The sequence below is a fragment of the Lepidochelys kempii genome, chromosome 7 (assembly GCF_965140265.1).
Source record: "Lepidochelys kempii isolate rLepKem1 chromosome 7, rLepKem1.hap2, whole genome shotgun sequence".
NCBI lineage: Eukaryota > Metazoa > Chordata > Testudines > Cheloniidae > Lepidochelys > Lepidochelys kempii.
This window is the reverse complement of record NC_133262.1, coordinates 44452418-44475553: the sequence shown is the minus strand read 5'-3', so window position 1 is coordinate 44475553 and position 23136 is coordinate 44452418.

Here is a 23136-nt window from a genome sequence, read left to right as displayed (position 1 = left end):
ATTTCTTCCTATGCCAGTCTATGGAAATTGCTTCATCATGCTGTTGCTGAATCAGTTAGCAGATGGCACATTCCTGATGGCTCCGTGCTGCTAGTTGTTATCTTGTTCTTTGGTTCTCCCATTCTTGAGGCTGTTGGGTGGATTCCGGTCTGCCCTCCGGGGGTCCTCTGGTTATTTCCACTTGACGCCTTCTTCAGCCGATGGACACTGGATTCTTAGGCTGGCACCTCCCTGATCATTCAGTTATTATCCACACCAAGCATCCATCCACATACATCCTCTATCTCTATTTTAATCACAATTGTTAACAAAGCGAGATGAATACAACAAAAGGGCGGGGAGTCTCTGGGTGCTATTTCTGTTGTTACAGAGTGTTGCTTTGAGTCTCTCTCTCTGTGTGAGTAGTTGTTGTTACAAAGAATTGCTTTGAGAACAGACTCTGTTTTAGAATGTACTAACACAATTAGCAGCTTGCAAGTTTCACACACAGCGGGAGAGAAACAGTACTAAAAACCAAGAGACCTCTTAATTACTAATACCTTGGAATTTAAACTATGGGGAATCAAACTCATTTGTGATTTTAATACAGAACTACTTTAATATGATCCAACACGTCTTCCGGAGCTCTCAAAGGGGTTCTGCACTTGAGTGGTGGCAGCATCTACACATCCAAGGTCAGAGAAAAGCTGTAACCTTGGGAGTTTAATACAAGCTTAGAATGGCCAGTATTAATATTTAGAATCCTTGCGGGCCCCCACTGTTCTGCACTCCAAGTGCCAGAGTGGGGAATTAGTCTTGACACCTGCTATTTGTTGAAATACTAAAACTATCTGAGGAGTCCAGCCAGTGCAGGGACCTGGGGTAAAGCATTAATTATTTGTATGGCTGGGAAACTGGGTAGAAGAATCTCCTCTGTGAGTAAGGAAAGGAACTGCTGAGAAAGCATGATAAGTTTCTCCCTCTTTGTTTGTCTTTCCTCGGGGTGGGGGGCAGTCTTTGTTTAAAAAGAGTTAACACAGTGGCTAGGTTGTGGTTGGTATGTGCACATATAATAGCTGATCTATGAGATCAATAAATTTGATTGATTTTAATTTAGTAATTGTATCTATCAAATACATTAGGCTAGAACGGGGGTGAAAGTGGGGGATTGCTGCTAGAGACGCAGACCTGGCTTCCCCGAGGGAACGTTGTGCTTTCAAAGGGTCCCCACAGTGGAAAAAAGAGAATGGGATTGGGAGGTGGAAAGGAGACGAGAAGAGAGAGAAGCCAGCCTGTGGGATTTCCTGGATCCAGAGGGAAAGTGAAAGCTAGTGAGATCTACACCAATGTCCCTGACCAAAGTAGCAATGCTGTGACTGAGTCACTTGCTTGGAATAGTTCCCTAATGCTTTCCCCCTACTCCCCTGGAACAGTCTTTAGCAATGAAGTTGTATGCATCCCTCTCTAGCAATGGTTCTGGGAGAGCTGTAGCTGTGCCTGGTTGTACTGTTTTAGGCCTTGTCTACACAGGCCTAAATTAACTAATGGTGTGAATTTGTAAAGTGGTTTAGTTAAACCTCACAAAACCAGTGTGGATGGTCTCACTCAGAATTAAAGTGGTCTTAATTAAGTTAATTTTAAGCAAACCAAGTTTAGGAGATTTGAATTCTGAATCAGTGCATCCTTACAGGCTTTTAATGCAATTTAACTAATCCACTTTAAATCCACGTCGTTAGTTGATTTGGATTAAATTTCCTGCATGTCCCCATGTAGACAGGCACTTAATTAGGGACTAGTTCAGTAGCTCAGTAACTCAGCTGGAGAAGAAAATCCATCTGTCCACAGGCAAGTGGAAGCAGTAGCTTGAGAAGTTTTCAAACACTCCATAATTAACTTTCATTTTTAAGTGCTTTAATTCAGTTAACTTTCCCTCTAGTTCTTAACTCATTCAATTACTGTGAACAATCAGTGATTGAGTTGTGTGATGGCAGGATGATTTTTTGATGTTCTTGGATTTTGCAGTGCGGTCTCCCTTAATTAGATGATCCTTTTCCAGTAAATTACTCCAGTAGCTTGTTTACTTATCTTTAATGTTTAGTGTCCTACCATTGCATTTGGAAGACTGAGGTAATCCCCTATCCACATAACATTGAATTAAGCCCACCAAGAGGGGGCTCTCTGTCTGCCATCATGGAATCCAGTGAGCAATTAGGTAGGAAGGATGGTCCAGTGGCTTGGGTGCTTACTTGGGAGACCTGGGTTTGATTCCCAGTTCTGCCACATTTTTGTATGTCCTTGGACAAGTCACTTTGTGTCTGTGCCTTGGTTCCCCATCTGTGAAATGGGAACAGTAATACAACTTCTCTACCTCACAGGCCATTGTGAGGATAAACACAGTCGGTTCTGAGGCTCCTGAGGCCGTGTAAGATGTTGATCCTGGAATGTACAACTGGAAGAGCACTGTGAATTTCTATGGGAAAATGGTAGCAGGATTGGTACAGGCATTTTTATAGTTACAGGTTATTACAGGCTCCTAGATTCCTAACACAATGTTCTTCTTCAAGTGCTTGGTCATGTCCATTCAACTTAGGTGTGTGCGCTTGCCACATGCACCAGTGCCAGAAGTTTTTCCCTCAGCAGTATCCATAGGGGCCTGGCTTCAGCGCCCCCTGGAGTGGTGCACACATGCTGCAGTATATAGGCGCCGCCAGTTCCTCCCACCGTCAGTGATGGTGCTGGAACTGTTGCTGCTTCATCTAGTGCTGTTGCAGGTCGTTCGTAGGAACTAGTTATCTCTTGTATTCTAGTGTATATAGTTTTCTGTTAGTGTTTATAAATCCCTTAGCTATAGTTAGAAGCTTTGTAGGTCCTGAATGGGACTTTGTCTCAGGACAGAGCATGCCTTGGTTCCCAGGTTTTAAGCCCTGTGATCGCTGCAAGAGGCCCATGCCTGTTAGTGATCCACACAGCAGTTGTCTGCGTTGCTTGGGTGAAGGACACATTAGTGAGAAGAGCAAGGTCCCATGCTGGGCAACGCTTCACCAGCGCTTGCCCTCCCGCAGCTCCTACGCCTCTGACTGTAAAAGGCAGACGCAGCGCAGCCCCATTTGGTCTTTGGACCTTGGGCATGGGCAGAGAAGCTCGAAGCACAGCCTGCTGGCCACCGGGTGCAGACCTTTGGAGGCATGCTCCCACCGGCAGGAGTACTGGTCCTGGCACCCGGTATCTCTGAGACCGCAGTACCACTCCAGGGACCCCTCAAGGGATTGATGTTACCAGTCCTCAGGCCATCGCCGGTTCCCTAAGAGGGTATCACTACGTGTGGGTGCTTCCTGGCACCGGGCCCGTTCCGACTCCCGGTCCTGCTCCTCATCCTGGTACCACTTGTCAAGTGTGAGATGTAGATCGCTGGCTCTATGCCACCGCGGCTACGTCGAGTGCCACCAGTCCCTAAGACCCTGCTCCAGATCGGACTCGAGGTTTACTTGGACTGGCACGGGTCGGGACCAACACCATTCCACTCCATCCTGGTCATCTGGGAGCCACCGCTCAGGATCCAGCCCTGGTTCGGAGTGAGGTTCCCTGATGGTGGGACAAGCTCTGGTACCAGCAGTAGCGGCTACACTGTCAGCACCAAAACTGGCCCCAGGGCCTCAGGCACAGTGGCCAGCGCCGTGGTACTCATGGAACCTGTGCGGGTTCACCCAGCCCTCCCAGGCCACCCACTCAGTGTCCGGAGCCTTGGAGAGACCGGCTACCTCTCTCTCCCGCCCTCCTCTGGTGCACAAAGCCTTGGGCACAAGGATCCACAGGTCCAAGAGGGAGCAGGGGAATAAGCCACTGGGCCCACCAATGGTTGTGGAGGACCCTACAGCACTGGCATTTTCCTTGTAGTCCCCAGACGAGGCTATAATGGGGTCCCCTCCCCCGGGAACTACTGAAGAGGGTCACCGCCAACCTATGTTCCCAGGCAGAGAAGCTAGAGGAGCCTTTGGACTCTCTCTTCGATGTCCTCTACTCCACAGTATCAGGCAGAGTGGCTCTGTCCCTTCATGATGGGGTCTCTAAGATCACTAATGCCCTTTGGCAAACTCCCTCCTCCCTGCCACCCATCTCCAAGAGGGCTGAGCGCAAATACTTTGTGCCATCCACAGGCCATGAGTACCTGTACACCCACCCTACTCCCAACTCCCTAGTGGTAGAAGCGATTAATCACAGGGAGCGACAAGGACAACCTGGGGCTACTCCTAAGAACAAAGACTCCAAGAGACTAGACTTGTTTGGGCATAAGGCTTATTTGTCCTCTAGCCTCCAGTTGAGGGTGGCCAACCATCAGGCCCTCCTGGGATGCTATGATTTTAATATGTGGCAAGGTATGGCCAAGTTCGAGGGCTCCCTTCCTGAGGCTTCTAGGAAGGAGTTCCCAGCTATTATGGAGGAGGGCTCGACTGTGGCCAGAACGACACTCCAGGCGGCATCGGATGTTGCTGACACTGCCGCCTGAACCATGGCCTCGGCCTTTGGGGTTCACTGGGCATCCTGGCTGCTCTTCTCTGGCTTGTTCACGGAGGCTCCCCAGTCAATGCAAGACTTTCCCTTCGATGGGCAAGCCCTGATCGCAGAACAGATGGACAATAAGCTCCATGGCCTAAAGGACTCCCGCATGACCCTTAAAACACTGGGCCTGTATGCACCCAGCCCTGTGCAAGTGCATGTCATTGGTGACTTCGGGGTATCCGGATCTACCAGTACCTCAATTACTGGCTAGTCAAGGGCAGCTCCAGGTCCCAGGTCTAAAGGCATGTCACAATGCTGTTAGCCACCTGATGTTGCCTCGGCCTGTTGATAAACGACAAAAAATCCATGTTAGTTCCATTACACAGGATAGAGTTCATCGGAGCGGTGCTCGACTCGACCTGCACCAAGGCGTTCCTGCCGCTGGAGAGATTCTGGACACTGACTGACCTCTTCGTGGAAGTCTCCACGTTTCCCCTGACCATGGCCAGGGTTTGTCACATGGCAGCTTGTACATATGTGCCACGCCAGGCTCCAGATGTGACTCCTGCAGCAATGGCTTGCGACGGTCTACCTGGAAAAGGTCATTACCATCCCTGCAACTGTACTTACCTCACTGTGATGGTGGACTGACCCCGGGAAAGTCCTGGAAGGATTTCCCTTCATCAGCACTCCTCACCCAATTGAGTTGGTTTCGGACACCTTGGACCTTAGCTGGGGAGGCGCATCTTGCCACCCTCCAGACCCAAAGTATGTGGTCCCCAGAAGAAACGATGCTACACATCAAAGAGCTCAAGGCAGTGTGCAGATCGTGCATGGTCTTCCTACCTCACCTGTTGGGCAAAGTGGTCAGAGTCCTGATGGACAACACAGCCTCAATGTTCTTCATCAACAGACAAGGGGGAGCGTGATCCTCGGCCCTCTGCCAGGAGCCGCTCCGTCTCTGGGACTTCTACATTGGCCACGGAATCCATCTAGAAGCATGCCATCTTCCAGGTGCCAGGAACACACTAGCAGACCACCTAAGCAGGGATTTCTCCTCTCACCATGAGTGGGTGCTCCACCCGGAGGTAGCCAGCACAATCTTCCAGAGATGGGGAACTCCCCAAGTGAATTTGTTTGCCACCAGGCAGAACAGGAGGTGCCACAGGTTTTGCTCCAGATGGAGTCTGGGCAAGGGCTCCCTCTCCGACACCTTCCTCCTGCCGTGGGCAGGATGCCTGATGTATGCGTTCCCTCCGATTCTGTTCATCAGCAAGACCCTAGAGAAAATCAAGAGAGACAAGGCTCAGGTTATCTTGATCACCCTGGCGTGGCCATGCCAGCACTGGTTTGAGACACGATCAAGCTTGCCAGCGATCCCTCCCTGGCCCCTGCCAAACTGACTGGACCTGCTGTCACAGGATCACGGTCGAATCTTGTACCGCAACCTCGTGTCCCTCCACCTCATGGCATGGAAGTTGCTTGGCTGAGTCCTGAGGAACAGGCCTGTTCGGAAGGGGTCCAGAAGGTCCTCCTCGAGAGTAGAAAGCCCTCGACTAGATAGACCTACCTGGCAAAGTGGACAAGGTTCTTCCACTGGGTGGCCAAATGAGGCATCTCCACTTCACATTCCTTAGTGCAGTTGATCTTAGACTACCTTCTTCATTTGAGGAACCAGGGCCTGGTTCTATCAGCGCACATCTGGGATCCATTTCTGTCTTTCATCCATCAGGGGCAGACTGTGTTCTCCTGTGACATGATGGTCAGGTTCCTTAGAGGTCTTGAGAGACTTTTTCCACAGGTTCAGTTCGTGGTTCCTCAGTGGGATCTCAACTGGGTTCTGTCTATGCTCACAGGCCCACCCTTTGAGCCTTTGGCCTCGTTCTCCCTGTCTCATCTATCATGGAAGGTAGCTTTCCTGGTGGTGGTGACGTCAGCAAGGCAAGTCTCTGAGCTGCAAGCCCTGACCTCAGAACTGCCATACATGGTCTTCTATAAAGACTAGGTCCAGCTCTGGCCCCACCCGGCCTTCCTTCCCAAGATGGTGTCTACTTTCCACATGAGCCAGGATATGTTCCTTCCGGTCTTCTGCCCTAAGCCCCATGAGACTAGTCAAGAGAGGCACCTTCACACTTTGGACATAAGAAAGGCCCTGGCTTTCTACCTAGATCAGACAAAGCCTTTCCGTAAATCGACTCTGCTTTTCATCTTTATAGGTGATAGGATAAAGCGCCTCCCAGTATCTACACAGAGGATTTCTAACTGGATCACCTCTTGCATTTGGACCTGCTATGAGTTGGCTGGAGTCCCTCCACTGCCAATCGTCAGAGCCCACTCGACCAGAGCCCAGACATCTTTGGCAGCCTTCCTGGCACGCTTCCCGATCCAGGACATCTGTCGAGCCATGACGTGGTCATCAGTGCACACTTTCACAGTCCACTATGCCGTCACTCAGCAGGCCAGGGATGTCGCTGAGTTTGGAAGAGCTGTGTTGCAATCTACACGTCCGTGAACTCCTACCCGCCTCCAAGAGTACTGCTTGGGAGTCACCTAAGTTGAATGGATATGAGCAAGCACTCGAAGAAGCAAAGACAGTTACCTTTTTCTGTAACTGGTGTTCTTTGAGATGAGTTTCCGGCAAGAAGGAACTGAGGGTGGGGGGAGCTGGCATGTGTGCACCACTCCAGGGGGCGCCGGTCACCTACGGATACTGCTGGGGGAAAATCTTCTGGCACTGGTGCATGTGGCGAGCGCATACACCTAAGCTGAATGGACATGAGCAACACATCTCGAAGAACACCAGTTATGGAAAAAGGTAACTGTCTTTTACCAACAGAACTAGGTGGAAAACAGTGAAAAATAGTCATGAAAAAGTTTGTCAAAATGCTGGGAATTGAAAATCTTTTCGGCAGCTCTAGTCACTGGACATAGGCCTCATGCAGACCTTTCGGCAGGACTGGGGCCTCAGTTTGTGAAACCATCAGAGCAGGGATCTTCTTTGTTGTCATCTGGCTGGCTGACCTGGACCCTGGAAGCCCTAAGAGGCCAGGCTGAGCTGGGACCCAGCTCTGCCTGTGCTTCCTGTCTCCCCATTAGCCTACCTGGAGAGCTTTGGAGGAGCTGGTGTGTGAGATGGCAGAAAGCCAGACTGGTGTCTGCAGGAACCCTGCTTGACCTTGCCAAAACTGAACAGTCTTCATGGAACATTTAGATGTCTGCTGATCGGTGATTGCTGATGGAAAACGTTCCATCGGAGAACGTCCGACCAGCTCTAATCAGGACCCTACCGTGCTAGACGCTGTACAAACACAACAAAAATCCATGCCTTTCTGCCTAGTGCTGCCACACGCTATTAAACAGCCATGATGTTCCACTGCAGAGGCGGCTGCATTTGGGTGGTAGGTGAGCGTGCAGTAATTTACACACTTATGTACACAGCGCTTGTTACCATTGTTTATAACTTGTTTTAACACTTACTGATTTCTAACCCTGCTATACATGGCTGTAACACTCCCATAAAGGGTTAATAGACGTTAAGAGCATGCTCCAGCCATAAGAAGGGTTATAAGAAGATCATTAGGTGCAAGAAAAGGTTATGAGCCACAGTAATAAGCAACTTGTTGGACTCTAAAATAGTTGACTAATCATCTATTGAAATATGTTGTTCGTATATTAGCCCCTTATAAACAATTTATAGATGGAACCTTGCTATGAAGTGAGGCCCTCAGCTTGTGCTCTCCTTGAGCATGTCCTTATTCCACAACTGGCTCCGTTGCTTTCAGTGGGACTATCAGACCAGCATGGTACTATCCCTACTCAATGCTGAGTCCCCATTTAAAATCACATTGGAGACCAATCAGCCCCGTTTTAATCCATTTCATGTCAGCCGTGTTGATTTCTTATTGTTCTCTATTCGTAATCCACACGTTGTGTGGGCAGGGCCAGGTCAAACGCCGTTGATTTCAGTGGGATTATTCCAATAAGAAAGTACTATCCCGGGTGGATAAATTATCCAAACTTGGACTGGCTCTTCCCCTCTCTTGCCTTTGGCCATGGGCATCCTTGAGTTCCCTGCCTCCTATGCTGCCCCCTCTGCCATAAAAAGTTGAGTCTATTGCAGTGTGACAGCGTGTTTGGGAGGTTATAGTCTCTGCGGCAATGACGTCTTGCTTTTGTGTCTCATTACCACACTTCCTTTGTTGCCAGGTCCCAGAAGGGAAGCAAAGATTAAAGGGAGCAGAGATGATTATATTTAATAGCACTGGAAATTGGCAAAATGATTTAGGAGCCATTTGCCTTTTTCTCCCACCTATTAAAGCAATGAAGCTCCTTTGAAGTCATGCACTATGCTTTTCCCACCAGACAGCGTGTGTCTACATTCAAACGAAGGCCCCCCTCTGTGTCTCCACATTTGATAGTTAAAAGCCAGTGAAAGATTTTCTGTTGAGGGTTTGAGTTATCAGGGTGTTTCAGGTGCCATGTTGGATCCAGCAGAGCCTGAATTAGCTTTAAAACCCTTTCTGCATGCCGGCATGGAAGCAAATGCCATGCCGTAGGCTCCGCACTATGGCATCCCTCAATGAATAAGGCAGGAGGGGCCATCTGGCTATAAAAGACATGGCTTCCTTTTAGATGCTAATATCTTGGTAATTAACAATGCCGGGAAAGGAACTGCAGAAAGTACATGACAGCTAAATGAGGGCTTGCTAGGACGTATTTCCTTACACTTCCCACAGCGTGCTAAGGGCTCATTTAGAACACCGCGTGCATAGCCCTCCTTTGCACCTCAGTGCCGCCAGGTCAGACTGCCTAGGCCCTGTGCTCTCGTGCGTTGTGAACGCCGTGCCTCCAAACATAACGTGTCACACTCCTGGCGGGATATGCCGTTCGTGCTGCTTGACTGGGGGTGCTAAATGAGCCACGGCTGGGCTGCATTTCATGTCAACAAGAGCAGAGGTTGTATTTTTTTCCTTTTAATTTTAAAATGTTTTCAGATGCCAGATCATGGAAATATGCTGTTTTCTTCCTGGGCTGTGCCAGCTTTTAAGTGGTGTGCATCAGGTGTGCTATCCCATGGCTACAACAGACAGCAAACAACAAATTTCAAAGAGCAGCAAAGCTCATCAGCTTCTCACCAGCCAAAACCAATGGTCCTCATATCTAGCATGGTTGAGACCCTTTTATCTGGAATGTCCCATAGGATATCTAATAGCAATAGGTGGGGGAATGGCCTGGGATGTCAGATTTACTGTAGCTCACGAAAGCTCATGCTCAAATAAATTAGTTTGTCTCTAAGGTGCCACAAGTACTCCTTTTCTTTTTTAGATTTACCCTTGTCACCTATATAATTGCACAGTGTCCACCACACTGGATGGGTGAGTTTATAATTATCCAACAATGGATCTATCATGGGTATTTCGAAGGCACCAGGTTATTGATCAATACGACACATTTTATGGTATAAGAACATGGTGTCCTGAGTATTATGGGTGACTCTGCAAAGCAACTCTGACACTCATCCCATTAATTCAATAAGGATAAGTGCAGGGTCCTGCACTTAGGACGGAAGAACCCAATGCACAGCTACAGACTAGGGACCGAATGGCTAGGCAGCAGTTCTGCGGAAAAGGACCTAGGGGTGACAGTGGACGAGAAGCTGGATATGAGTTAGCAGTGTGCCCTTGTTGCCAAGAAGGCCAATGGCATTTTGGGATGTATAAGTAGGGGCATAGCGAGCAGATCGAGGGACGTGATCGTTCCCCTCTATTCGACATTGGTGAGGCCTCATCTGGAGTACTGTGTCCAGTTTTGGGCCCCACACTTCAAGAAGGATGTGGATAAATTGGAGAGAGTCCAGCGAAGGGCAACAAAAATGATTAGGGGACTGGAACACATGAGTTATGAGGAGAGGCTGAGGGAGCTGGGATTGTTTAGCCTGCAGAAGAGAAGAATGAGGGGGGATTTGATAGCTGCTTTCAACTACCTGAAAGGGGGTTCCAAAGAGGATGGCTCTAGACTGTTCTCAATGGTAGCAGATGACAGAACGAGGAGTAATGGTCTCAAGTTGCAGTGGGAGTAATGGTCTCAAGTTGCAGTGGGGGAGGTTTAGATTGGATATTAGGAAAAACTTTTTCACTAAGAGGGTGGTGAAACACTGGAATGCGTTACCTAGGGAGGTGGTAGAATCTCCTTCCTTAGAGGTTTTTAAGGTCAGGCTTGACAAAGCCCTGGCTGGGATGATTTAACTGGGAATTGGTCCTGCTTTGAGCAGGGGGTTGGACTAGATGACCTTCTGGGGTCCCTTCCAACCCTGATATTCTATGATTCTATGAACTGAGAGCCTGCTGGTATTTCCAGAAAAGTGAGCATGAGGTGAGATAATAAACCCGAAGGTAACTGCATAAGGCAGCCTTGGTAGGGAGAAACCTTTTTAAGAGCTTAGGTATTGCCATCATCTCAATATTAATTTAATATTAATTAAGAGCTAGATTGTGACTTTAAGGAGCTGCCCAGAGCAAGGGATGGTGGATAGACTGCTCCACCCCAGGTGGTGCTGTGACATACACAGACCTGAGTCATACCTCCCTGCTTTCCTCTTGCTCCCAGGGGGTAGTAATTTAATGTGTGGGTGTCTTTCCCAGCAGTAATTACCTGCTACCCGTGGTGCTGGGTCAGCTAATCTGGCAAACAAGCGCAGGGGTGGAGCTAATGCTCCACTCATTCCTCGCCCACCTGCTCTGGGGAGGGACTAAGTAGGCAGGTAGCCCTGGCCACGCCCCCAGGCAGCGGCATAAGGGGATTCTTATTGGTTTGCCCAGGCACAGACCAAGTCACAGTCTAGCCCTGTAGCAAGATAGGCAACAAGATGCACTAAAGACAACTGGGGCTAAGGGCTGTTGTAAGCACGTGGTTCCATGTAGTCCTCGCTTTGTTCTGTCTGAGGTGAAATCTTCTCCCCCACCTGATGCATACGAAGCCATCAAAGGGATGGAAAACCATTTCAAGAGTCAATGCAGATAGAACAGTAGCTGCCAGTGTATCTAATCACACAGTAAAACCTACCTTAAGGACTGTGTTCATGTCTTAACCAGCTGCTTAACATCACCACAAGGGATCCCAAGACCAGTTCCGTTCCCCTTGTGAAGACCACCTCTGTTATCCCACGGGTGTCTTGTTTTGGATGTCTTGTTTTGCCAGTGCTCGCTCCAGGCTGGTTTTGCTCTACCTACAGGCCTGGTTTTGGAGCATTCCGTCACTCCTGAGCACGTACACCAGGAGCAAGGCTGCACTCCAAGGAGCGGGGGAAAATAACACACAAGCCAAGGATCTTGAAGGGCGAGTCATTTCCCCACCCCACAAGGGGCTTGTTAATAGTGAAAAGGGAAACCACTAGTAGCGATGTGCAAAGAGTTAACACCTCACAGAAGAGATGCGGGAGGATTTTTTTAAATGGTTCTGAGGTAGGAAACTTAGAATCCAGGCCTGCTGGACTCCTTCCCATTCCAGCAGCCATGCGCAGTAGCTTTAGGAACAAACTGCGTCTGTGAAACGCTAGAGATTTGGGGGCTGGATCCCCTGCTCTGCCAGTGCCTTAGGAATTGCATCAAGAGTTTGGCTTCAGAGACCAATTTTCAAAGGCACAAGGCACAAGTAGACACCAATTCCCTTTAGCTGCCATTGGGAATTTGGCACCTCGCTCCAATTTGTGCCTACTGAAATCTCCCCCTGGCTAGCAAGATTTCAAACGTTAGTGCTCTGAGCACCCCTGCTTGTCAATTCAAAAAAGAGTTGAAGGGAGTTATGGAGGAGGGGGCAGGAGAGAATTGAGATAGGTCAGGGCAAAGAGAGGTGTTTAAAATGCCAGGCTGGCTAGAAGTGGGACGTTTGTACACATCTGCAGCAGCTGGGCTGTGGTGTCAGGCGTACTGGAGTATTGTGATGTTTGTGTGTAGTACATAATACAGTGGCAGGTAACCCGGAAAGAGGGGCAAGGAAACATGAAGATTAAGGAGTTTGGGTCAAATTTTCCTGGTGTAAGGCTCACAGTGTAAATAGAGCTGTGCTAGAGAAGCATTTGGCCTCTGGCTTCTTTCATGCTCACTTGTGAGGAGAGAATGTTCTGCAGGGGCCTGTTCCTGTTTCCCTTGACATCAATGGCAGAGCGCCCACTGGCTTAAATGATTTCATTGATGATTATAGGGATCCCAGAAGCGGCTGGAGGCCCTCCTGTTGTGCTTGGTGTGGTGCAAACCCAGAATAAAAGGCAGTAGCTAGCCCAGAGAGGGCCCAATGTCCACAGAAGACACAAGTGGCTTTGTCCACCAAGACCAGGGAGGAGGACGGTAACAGCAGTAAAGGACTTGGACCTGATGGCCTCTTGCATGCTGAGTGGCAGGGTTCTGTCTTGGAGCCTTACAGGCTGCATCAGACTTTGCAACCCTCTGAACCAAAGGCACCTAGCGTCCAACTGCTTTCTCTGTGAGAACAAGCTTCAGCTGTGAATTGTAGCTCAACCCAGCTTTATTCACTGGTAATGACCCTTGAAATGTTTGCTAGCCCAAGGTGGTGAGCTGTGACCCGGACTGCAAGCTCCAGCACCTGGACTGAATTCTTGCTGTAGAAGAGAAGCTGTGGACTGACTGAATTATTCTAGTCCGTTCTTACTCCCAGCCACTGTCACCTTCTCGCAGTACCTGGGAGAGACTGAAGGTAAGATGCAGGCTCATGGATGCTACCTGCATAGAGAGAGTCAAGGTTCAGAAAAGGGCAACCAAAATGATTAGGGGTCTGGAACAGCTTTTCTATGAGGAGTGATTAAGACGACTGGGACTTTTCATTTCGGAAAAGAGATGACTAAGGGCAGTTTACGACAGAGGTCTATAAAATCATGACTGGTGTGGAGAAAGTGAATAAGGAAGTGTTATTTACCCCTTCTCATAACACAAGAACTAGGGGTCACCAAATGAAATTAATAGGCAGCAGGTTTAAAACAAACAAAAGGCAGTATTTCTGCACACAATGCACAGTCAACCTGTGGAACTCTTTGCCAGAGGATGTTGTGAAGGCCAAGACTATAACAGGGTTCAAAAAAGAGCTAGGTAAATTCAAGTAGGATAGGTTCATCAATGGCTGTTAGTCAGGATGGGCAGGGATGGTGTCCCTAGCCTCTGTTTGCCAGAAGCTGGAAATGGGTGACAGAATGGATCACTTGATGATTGGCTGCTGTCAGAAGACAGGATACTGGGCTAGATGGACCTTTGGTCTGACCCAGTATGGCCATTCTTATGTAAATGTTTAGAAATCTTCCCTCATGTAGACAGACCTATATTATCTCAAAGGAGATGAGAAGCTGAGAACTGACTGGTTGTCTGGCTCACTGCCCCCCAAAATGGACCCAGCTGAGGGGTCCTGTTCTCTGCACCTACAAGCTCTGTTTTAGACCATGTTCCTGTCATCTAATAAACCTCTGTTTTACTGGCTGGCTGATAGTCACGTCTGACTGTGGAGTTGGGGTGCAGGACCCTCTGGCTTCCTCAGGACCCCGCCTGGGTGGACTTGCTGTGGGAAGTGCATGGAGAGGCAGAGAGGATGCTGAATGCTCCGAGGTCAGACCCAGGAAGGTGGAAGTTGTGTGAGCTGTGTGTCCTGAAGACAGTCTGCTCACAGAAAGGAGACTTCCCCAGAGTCCTGACTGGCTTCGTAGGGAGCAGTTCCAGAGTGAGAGGGGCATTTTTAGCCACAGTTTAACACTAGTTGTTTTAAAATTTTATTTTAACACCAGTATAACTCCAAAACCTAATAAACACTTGGGAGAAAGAGCAGTCTTTGTTAAAGTTTCAAAATGCCACCTCCTTCAATAGAGGTATGAGGCAGTCCCCAGAATAAATCAATAAACCTGAGACCTCCAACAAGTCCTTCAGGGAAGAACAGATGTGATATTTAGGGGAAAAATAACCCATCCTCCCAATCCTTCTAGGCCATCTTTCCGCATCACAAAGAAGCAAAAGAAGGCACCTGCCAATCTTTACAAATCCTTTGCTGCTCAGCCTTATGCCATCTGTCTCCTTTCATTCTTGTGAAGGGTCAAACTGCTTTGGAATAATTTGACATTTTATCTCCAGGCATTTAGGAGCCTGGAAGTCAAGGGGAGAACTATGTAAACCCTTGGCATCTCACAAGTCCTGCTTTGTATCTTGGAGCAAGTTCAGTATCTGTGTGCACTTTGTGATAGGGTCGGGCCAGATGGCTACGGGAGAGTGACAGAAGGCAGATATATTAGCCCCAGGTTAAGTAGGTCCCTTTTCCTTGGGTAAGGTAACAGGAATGGTTCCAGAACAATCAGGAACATTCTGGAAACAATTAAGACAGACAGGCTGATTAGAACACCTGCAGCCAATCAAGAAGCTGCTAGAATCAATTAAAGCAGGCTAATCAGGGCACCTGGGTTTAAAAAAGAGCTCACTTCAGTTTGTGGTGCTCATGTGAGGAGCTGGGAGCAAGAGGCGCTAGGAGCTGAGAGTGAGAACGCATACAGTTGGAGGACTGAGGAGTACAAGCATTATCAGACACCAGGAGGAAGGTCCTATGGTGAGGATAAAGAAGGTGTTGGGAGGAGGCCATGGGGAAGTAGCCCAGGGAGTTGTAGCTGTCGCACAGCTGTTCCAGGAGGCACTCTAGACAGCTGCATTCCACAGGGCCCTGGGCTGGAACCCGGAGTAGAGGGCGGGCCTGGGTTCCCCCCAAACCTCCCAACTCCTGGTCAGACACAGGAGGAGTTGACCTGGACTGTGGGTTCATGAAAACAGCCAAACTGAGGGCTGCTTGATAAAAGGCGAGCAAATCCACCAATAAGCGCAAGACCCACCAAGGTAGAAGGGGAACTTTGTCACAACTTGTTCTAATGCGGCTCTAGCTTTTTATTCTTCCGTGTAGTCTTGTGTTTTCTAAATGGGCTGAAAATGGGGTATCTTCCACACTGCAAGGCAAATGGGGCTTTGGAGGTGTTTTCTGTCTCAAATATGTTAGGTCCTAAGATATTTGTTTGTTTGTATTCCACTAACATGTAGAAGGCTAAACTGAGATTGTAGACCCATTACATTAGGTGCTATACAAGCATAGGGAGATGCTCTCTGCCCCGAAGTTTGCAACCTGAAGAATCTGATCTAAATTCCCAGGGATAATTCAGCTAGCGCATATTGACCTTTGAGTTTGTTGGGACAAACCAAAGCAAAGAGGTGGTCATGGAGACAAAGAAATGGCAATCAGCACTCAGCCAACCAGTCTGTGTGTGTGTGTGCGTGTGCCCCTACATACAGACAGACTGCTTTCTTTTTTCCAGTCTCTTGGAGAAGGTTTAACAGGAGTGAAAGGTGTTAGGTCTTCAGCCTCAGGGACAGCTATCTATCCCCTGTTTGTTTGCAGATCAGATCGAGGCAGCAGCAGTGAAAGCTTCACCCCTCCTTTACCCATCCCAGGAGCCCAGCAGGGTGCTCGTTAAATCCTTGCTTTCTGCCAGCACAGAGTACAGGATTTGTCTTTTTGTCAGATTCACCCAGTAGCGGGAGCCAGACTTTTACATTCAAGTGTTGGTTCTTTTATCAAAACAAGCTGAATTCCTCAGTATGGTTTGGTTGGTGTCTGTTCTTTTCAAACCCAAACGCCCCAGTATACAAGAGATACATCGCCTCTCCGTCTCTCAAATGAACAAGTTACTCAGTTTAGGACTAGAGACAGAAGGCCTGATTTTCACTTTCACTTAGCCCCTATTTAAATCACTTTGGCAGTATAAAAGTACCAGTTACACCCATTTAAGGTCCCATTGCTCTGTTAGAGTGGTCTAGAATCTGAAGGCCTTGTCTCCTGAAAAATTCACGGTGGTTTCATGAAAATAGATTTTTAAACCAGTGTAAACTTGTGTGTACCCCAGTGTGGAAATGGATTTTAAAATGGCCACTGTTGATTTAGCTTAAGGCAATTCCTTGCTAAATGGCTAAAACCCAGTGTGTCCACACAGGGGGCTGCACCAGTTGAACTAAATCAGTTTAAAGCCATGAATGAGTGCAAGTTGTATGCAGACCAGGTCCTCGTGTGAGTGAGAATCAGGCCCCTTCAGGATATAAATTGAAGCGCATTTCAAGGGGATGTATCCATTCATCTTCTCTTAACATCAACACAAGATGTGCAGTTAAGTCTCTGTTCACTGCATGGAACGTTTTCTTCAGTTGAGTCGCGAGCAGAGACATGTATGGAAATTGTGCAGAGCCTTTGAGTCACAGGCTGGACCAGCTGACTCGAGAGGCCTCTTCCGAGGTTATCATCTAGGATCAAGGATTTGCATGTAAAATATGTGCTCCTGCAAAGATGGCAGAGGGATTCCTTTAGATCCAACGCTGCCATTTTGTAACAGTTTATGGGATTGTCACTCTTGACGTGCTTTTAACACCGCCCCTGTTCTGCGCTGGTCCATGGAATCCCTTTCCTGAGTCTTAATTTCTAGGATTTACAGTATCGGGGGGGGAAAAAGAGGGGGTTATGTGTATGGGAGGGACAGAGCTGCCTGTTTTCCCTGAAAGACATACCAGTCATGGTCACTGCAGTGTTGTCTCCATGGCTACTGTCCAGGTTTAGCGGTGGTGGTCACACTGCACAGGTGTTCTGGTTTGGCTGGGCTGATAATGTTCCACAGCCAGTTTTGCAAATAGCAGAGAAAAGAGGTTAGAATAGTGACAATCAAAATAAATGTAATCCCAGGCAGGAATTCACTTCCATTCCTTTAGCCCTGAAAGCTCTCAAGGCACTTTGTAGATGTATATCTCACACACACGGGAATTACTTCATGCACTGCTGAATTGCGCAGTGCAGCGTGTTACAAAACAGCGGAAGGGAGGAGGAAATTGTTTGGCTCTTTCAGGCTGGATTCCCCTTGATGAGCCTCTCCTTTACATGTGCGCTATTGCACAGGTTCCCTGCGGGTTTCCTTTGAATGTTCTCACTGGGGCTTGTCATCGAAAAATGCTGATTCATCAACACTGAAACAGACCACAGGAACATGCTGCTGTCCATGACGTTTTGATGGCCACAAAGCAGGCTTCCTGCCAGTTGCCTGGCTACTTGTAGCGTGGCTCCTGGGGAGTCTACTTTACTTCAGAAACAATGAAATGACCCAACAGGAAGAAGGTTTTGGTGTTTTCTGAATTGATTATTAAGGCCTTTCCGCATGTGGGGGAAAAAATGGAGGGTTTGGATTTTTGTTCCATTTTGGGATGATATCCCCCCCTCCCCCCCACCTCAATTTTTTTCGTGGAGCTGGGAATCCATTTTCCGGCCGGCTCTAATGAGAGCGCGGCATGGTAGGAATTGTACCCTCAGACCCAGCTGCAGCTAATGGGGTTTGCTGGTTCACGTTCTAGCACGTGCACGTGCTAAGCGTTGGACTATTCAAGGTGGGTGAAACCCACCCTGCCGCAGAGGGCAAGCATGAGGCTTCACATAGGGCTGAAGTAGAACAAAAACGGTGCCTTGGGCTGGCTCAGTGTGCGCTCAGGTCTTAGCGTTAGTACAGTGCGTCATCCAGCGTCTGACATGCTGCAAGGACAATTACATGCATGTGCAAAACTGCACACGTGCTCCTGCAGGCCAGGCTTAGAGTGTACACCTTAAACCCATACAGAGCAGAAGGACCTTGGAGGTTTTTAAGCCCTGATCCATAAGGCCCATGCAGAATAAACTTACTTCAACCAAATTTCTCTCCATCAGAAGTATTGATAGGCTGGAGTTCCTGGGAGCACTCTGCCATCCCCTTTCAGGTCACAGCTACAAACAAGGGCTTTCTGTTTTTCTTGGGTGTAACTATTTCTTTAGGGATACTTCATTTACAGCTTATATTTTATTTTCTTCCCACTTCCAAACATACAGATAGCAGACACTTTCTTCTTTCTTGATTCTCTTTATCTACAATACTTATATGGCCCCATTACCTAGTATTTTGGGTGCTTCACAATGTTTAATATATCTCTGGCAGAGGCTGAGTATCATGGGAAGATGTGGCTGGGGCAGGGGTTTGGGGGGCGGGGCGGGGTATGGGCTCTTGATTGGGGGTGTGGGTTCCAGGGTAAGGCTAGAAATGAGAGGTTCAGGGTGTGGGAGGGAACTCCAGGCTGAGGCAGGGGGTTGGGGTGCATGGGGGTGAGGGCTCTGGCTGGGTGTGCGGGCTCTGGTGTGGGACCAGGGATGAGGGATTTGGGGTACAGGAGGGGGTTCTTGGCTGGGGCTGAGAGGTTCAGAATGCGGGAGGAGGTTTGGGGCTGGGGAAGGGAGTTGAGGTGTGAGGGCTCTGGCTGGGGGTGCAGACTCTGGGTGGGGCTGGGGATAAAGGGTTTGGGGTGCAGGAGGGTCACGGTTTCTGGCCAGTGGGAGCTGTAGAGCCAGCGCTTGGGGTGGGGGCAGTGTTCAGAGCCCCCTGGCTGCCCCGACGCATAGTAGCCAGAGGGGGCACATGCCGCTGCTTTCGGGAGCTGCTCAGAGGCATGACAGGACGGGAGCCTGCCTTAGCTCTGCTGTGCCACCAATCAGACTTTTAACAGCCCGGTCGGCGGTGCTGATTGGAGCCGCCAGGGTCCCTTCTCGACCGGGTGTTCCAGTCAAAAACCAGACACCTGGCAACCCTATGGACACTGGACACTTGGTGTCTGCCTTTGTGGGTCGTGATTTCGCTTCACAAAGCAAAATACGCTGATGAGCCAGCAGGTGCACTGCACATCACATGAGATGGGCTGGATAAAACAGATTATGGAGAGCTCTGCCCAGAACTCTGCATGAAGTCAGTGAGGGCTTGTGAGATTGAGGCCTTGTTTTGAAGATCTATTCTAAGCTCAGTAGCTGTATAACTCCTCCAAGGATTGGGGAACTCAAACCCTCTTCCCAGGGTACAGTCCAACTCTGTAGGAGCATTTTCCAAAAAGGCTAAGGCCCAAAGATATTGAGGTGCCTAATTCCCACTGAAATTAATGGGACTTAAGTGCCTAAATACCTGGAAGGGTCTGGGCATAAGCCCTTCCCATAGCTATTGTTCCTTACACCCACCTCTATTTCCAGCAGCAGCCAGATTATGCAAGAAAACCATCTATATGCAATTTTCTGAATCGGGTAAAGTTGGGGAAAAAAATAAAAAGGAGCAACATAATGGGCTCAGTCATGAACATTATAAAGAGCATTTTTTGTCAAACTTGATGCGATGAGTCAAGAGCTGCTCATAGCATAAGTCTTATGTAACCGGTGGCAGCAGCGCAAAGCTGAGGTTCGTGAAAGGAAAGTTTGCACACCGTCGTCTGAATGAGGAAGTTCTCTCACGTTTGAGTCTTTGGAGCCTGAAGAGGTCAGGTTTTCTCCTGCTTGTTGGACCTCAGCACCTGCTAAGATCACGGGCCTGGCTCTCCGTTGCGCTGTGCCTGGCAGCATCAGGTCCACATGTGCAGAGCACGTGTGTAATGCTGCCGTTCCGATGTGCAGGCATGGAAAATGAATGTGTGTTGCTACGCAAACCGCTGGAGAACCACACCTTTTGCTTTTGGCAGCATAGACCTGATTCAGTGCCACAAGGTAACATATAGTACAATGTATCCCAGATCCTTGCACTGCCAGCTTAACCTCAGGGATGTTCTCGCATCTCCTGCCTAAGGGCGGGGTTTAGTTTGGACCATCTCTCTTCCTACAACTTGCTATTCGAGCAGCTCAGAGATCCTAATCACGAGGTGGCGTTTCTCTCCCGCAGGCTTTCTGAGGTAATATGGGCTGTCCAGGGGCCGGGAGCTGAGCTTTTCCTTCATCTCTTCCAATGTCTCAATGGGGCTACTCCATGAAATGGCTGTAAGGAAAGCTCAGAACTCCAGCAAAAAACTGCCTCACGTGCCTGGATGGCTGCTTTGGATCCCACTGTTGAGTCTGGATTGTAGTGTTATTATCTAAGGTACCAGCCTATGCAGCAAAGGCCTTCTTACCATTGAGCAATTATGGGAATCTTGCCCTCCCCCAACCCCCATCCAGCTGCAGAGTTTTCAGACACCCACACAAACCTCCCTGTCGGTTGTTTTCTCTCCCTTCCTAGCCGATGACCATCCTTAGTACATACACAGCATGTTGTGTGATCAAAGTGTTGCGCAGACTTGATCAGCTCCTCACAAGCACAGGATAATTAGGAGTAGCAGCTGCATTAGTGATGGGGGAAACCGAGGCACAGGGCAGTGAGGTGACTCACCCAGGATGCTCAGCAAGTCAGTAGGAGAGCCAAGATGAGCACTCAACAATTCCTGAGTGCTAACCTGGTGCTTTATTTCTCTCAGCAGCACTTCCTCCACATTTCTCTTTGCTGCAAGGCTCTCCTGAAGACAGTCACGCCTTGATGGCTAGGAAGGCTGGAGTAGTGGTGAGGGCACAGAACATGGATTCAGAAGACCTGGACTCCTGGCTTGGCTACAGACTTCCTGTGTCAGCTCGGACATGTCACTTAAGTCTACCCTGTGCCTTAGTTTCCCAATAGTACAATGAGGATAATACTTTCCTACTTAACCAAGGTGTTGTGGGGAGAACATCCATGAATGATGAGGAGCTGCTCAGATACCATGGTGATGAAGACTGTGTAAGTACCTAGATAGCGAGAACAAATCTGTGCTCTAGGTGGTGGTGATCATTAATGTTGCATTGCCGTTTCCCAGCTGGGCTATGATGTGTCCCATGAGGCCAAGGCCCTGTCTGACGAGCTGCAGCCTTGGAGAAGAGACAAGCCTATCTGGGTTCTTTTTAGATTTTAGCCCCATCAGGTGGATCCCACCACTAAAATTGTCCAGGGGAAAAAAACTTCACAAATCATCCTCCGTTCAGCAGAAAGGCTCTGTGAGGGTGTGAGGAAGAGACACAAAGGCAGAGCACCCCAAGGATGGGTTCACTCCATCTCCCATGTCACTCCATGACGTCCCTGGTTTGTTTGAGAATTTAGACAGGGAGGCCGAGTTAGGACACAGCTTGCTTGGGCTCCAGCCCAGATCCAAAGCTACGCCCACTCGTTCATTTCCTGTTCACCTCATTGCTGCTAGCACACGGCTAATCTCAACAGAGTTTTCACGAAAGCCTTCCCCTAATCCCACAGCCAACCTCTTCCCACAGTGACTCTCTCTCCAGGCTGGTTTCCTCAGCTTGAGCTTCCCTGCATGTTAACCATTGGCTGCTGGATTCTTCCTAGATCATTTTGAGTCTACATCTGAATCTCCCTACCTCCACCCAGGAGAATTTCCTCCTTCCTGCACAGCTACTTCGCCTTCCCAAAACAGCAGGAATGGCTTTGTCACACGTGCTCCCAGCCCTAGGTTAGGACTGATCTGTGACCCCCACCCCTCGCCAGCTGCCGTCTTGGTTCTGATCCTTCATCATGATCAGAGTTGTCTAGTTCTCCTCAGGAGGGCTGCTCCGTTCAGTGTAACATGCAGAGCATTTCTGCCTGCCAGATAGATTGGAGCGAATCTCACCCTGCCCCCCAGACAGAGAGGGCACTTTGAGCCTTTCTCCGAAGTTTATCTCTGTGTCATGTGCCCAGAGTCGGGCAACATTTTTCGTCTGAAACTGGTTTTTGCTGCAAGTTGAAGATTCGGGTTGACTGAACCGTTTGGATAACTCGCTGTATTGTTTGGTTGGAGGGGGGAAACCCCAATTCTTTTTTAAATGAAATGTTTTTTCATTTTTTTATTCAAAATTTACTTCAATTTTTTTTAAATTTAAAACACCTTACAACTGAAGCCTTTCATTTAACCTGACAGGACGTCTGTTCTTATTTTTTCAGTCCACAAAACACTGCAACAGAAATTTGATTTTGCTTTGACCCATAACAATTTTTTCCCCACTTTTTTTTGCCAACGAACCAAAAAACCTATTTGCACAGCTCCAGTATGCCCATCAGTCTGCCTCTGTGCCATAGACCTTTTAAATAACAATCCCTGCTCAGCCCACAGTCAAGCTTGTGGTGTGAGCAGGCTGTATTTTGCTAACAGGGGGAATAGGTCACATTTCTAACTTTTTTTCCCCTTTTCCTTCTTTCACGTCCTCCCTTTTCCTTCTCATGTGTAGGGAATGGGCTGCTGAGACCACGTTAAAGCAGTCTCCTCTGCTCTCCCACCTGTAGGCTTCTTTGTAAATCCCAGCCTAATGAAATATCCCTTCCCCATCTCTCACCACTCACTCACATGTCTTCCCGTCAATGAAACACTGGCTCACCCTCGCATATCACGCATCCCCCTCCCCCATCTTGCATGTGGAACTCATTACTGAGACCGTCCAGTGTAACTCTAGCCCACCCGATGCTCATGTTCAGCTGAATCTTGTAGAGACGAGGCAGGCCTGAGCTGTGTACCTGATATGAATGACAGCGGAGATCTTACACAAGTGACTGCAGGAAGGTGCGACAAGGACTCTCCCGTTTGATTGTGGGTACGTCCACATCTTGAATACTGCGTGCATATGTGGTTGCCCCATCTCAAAGAAGATCTATTGGAATTGGAAAAGGTTCATAAAAGGGCAACAAAAATGATTAGGGGCATGGAACAGCTTCCATATGAGGAGAGATTAATAAGACAAGGACTTTTCAGCTTGGAAAAGAGACGACTAAGGGGGAATACC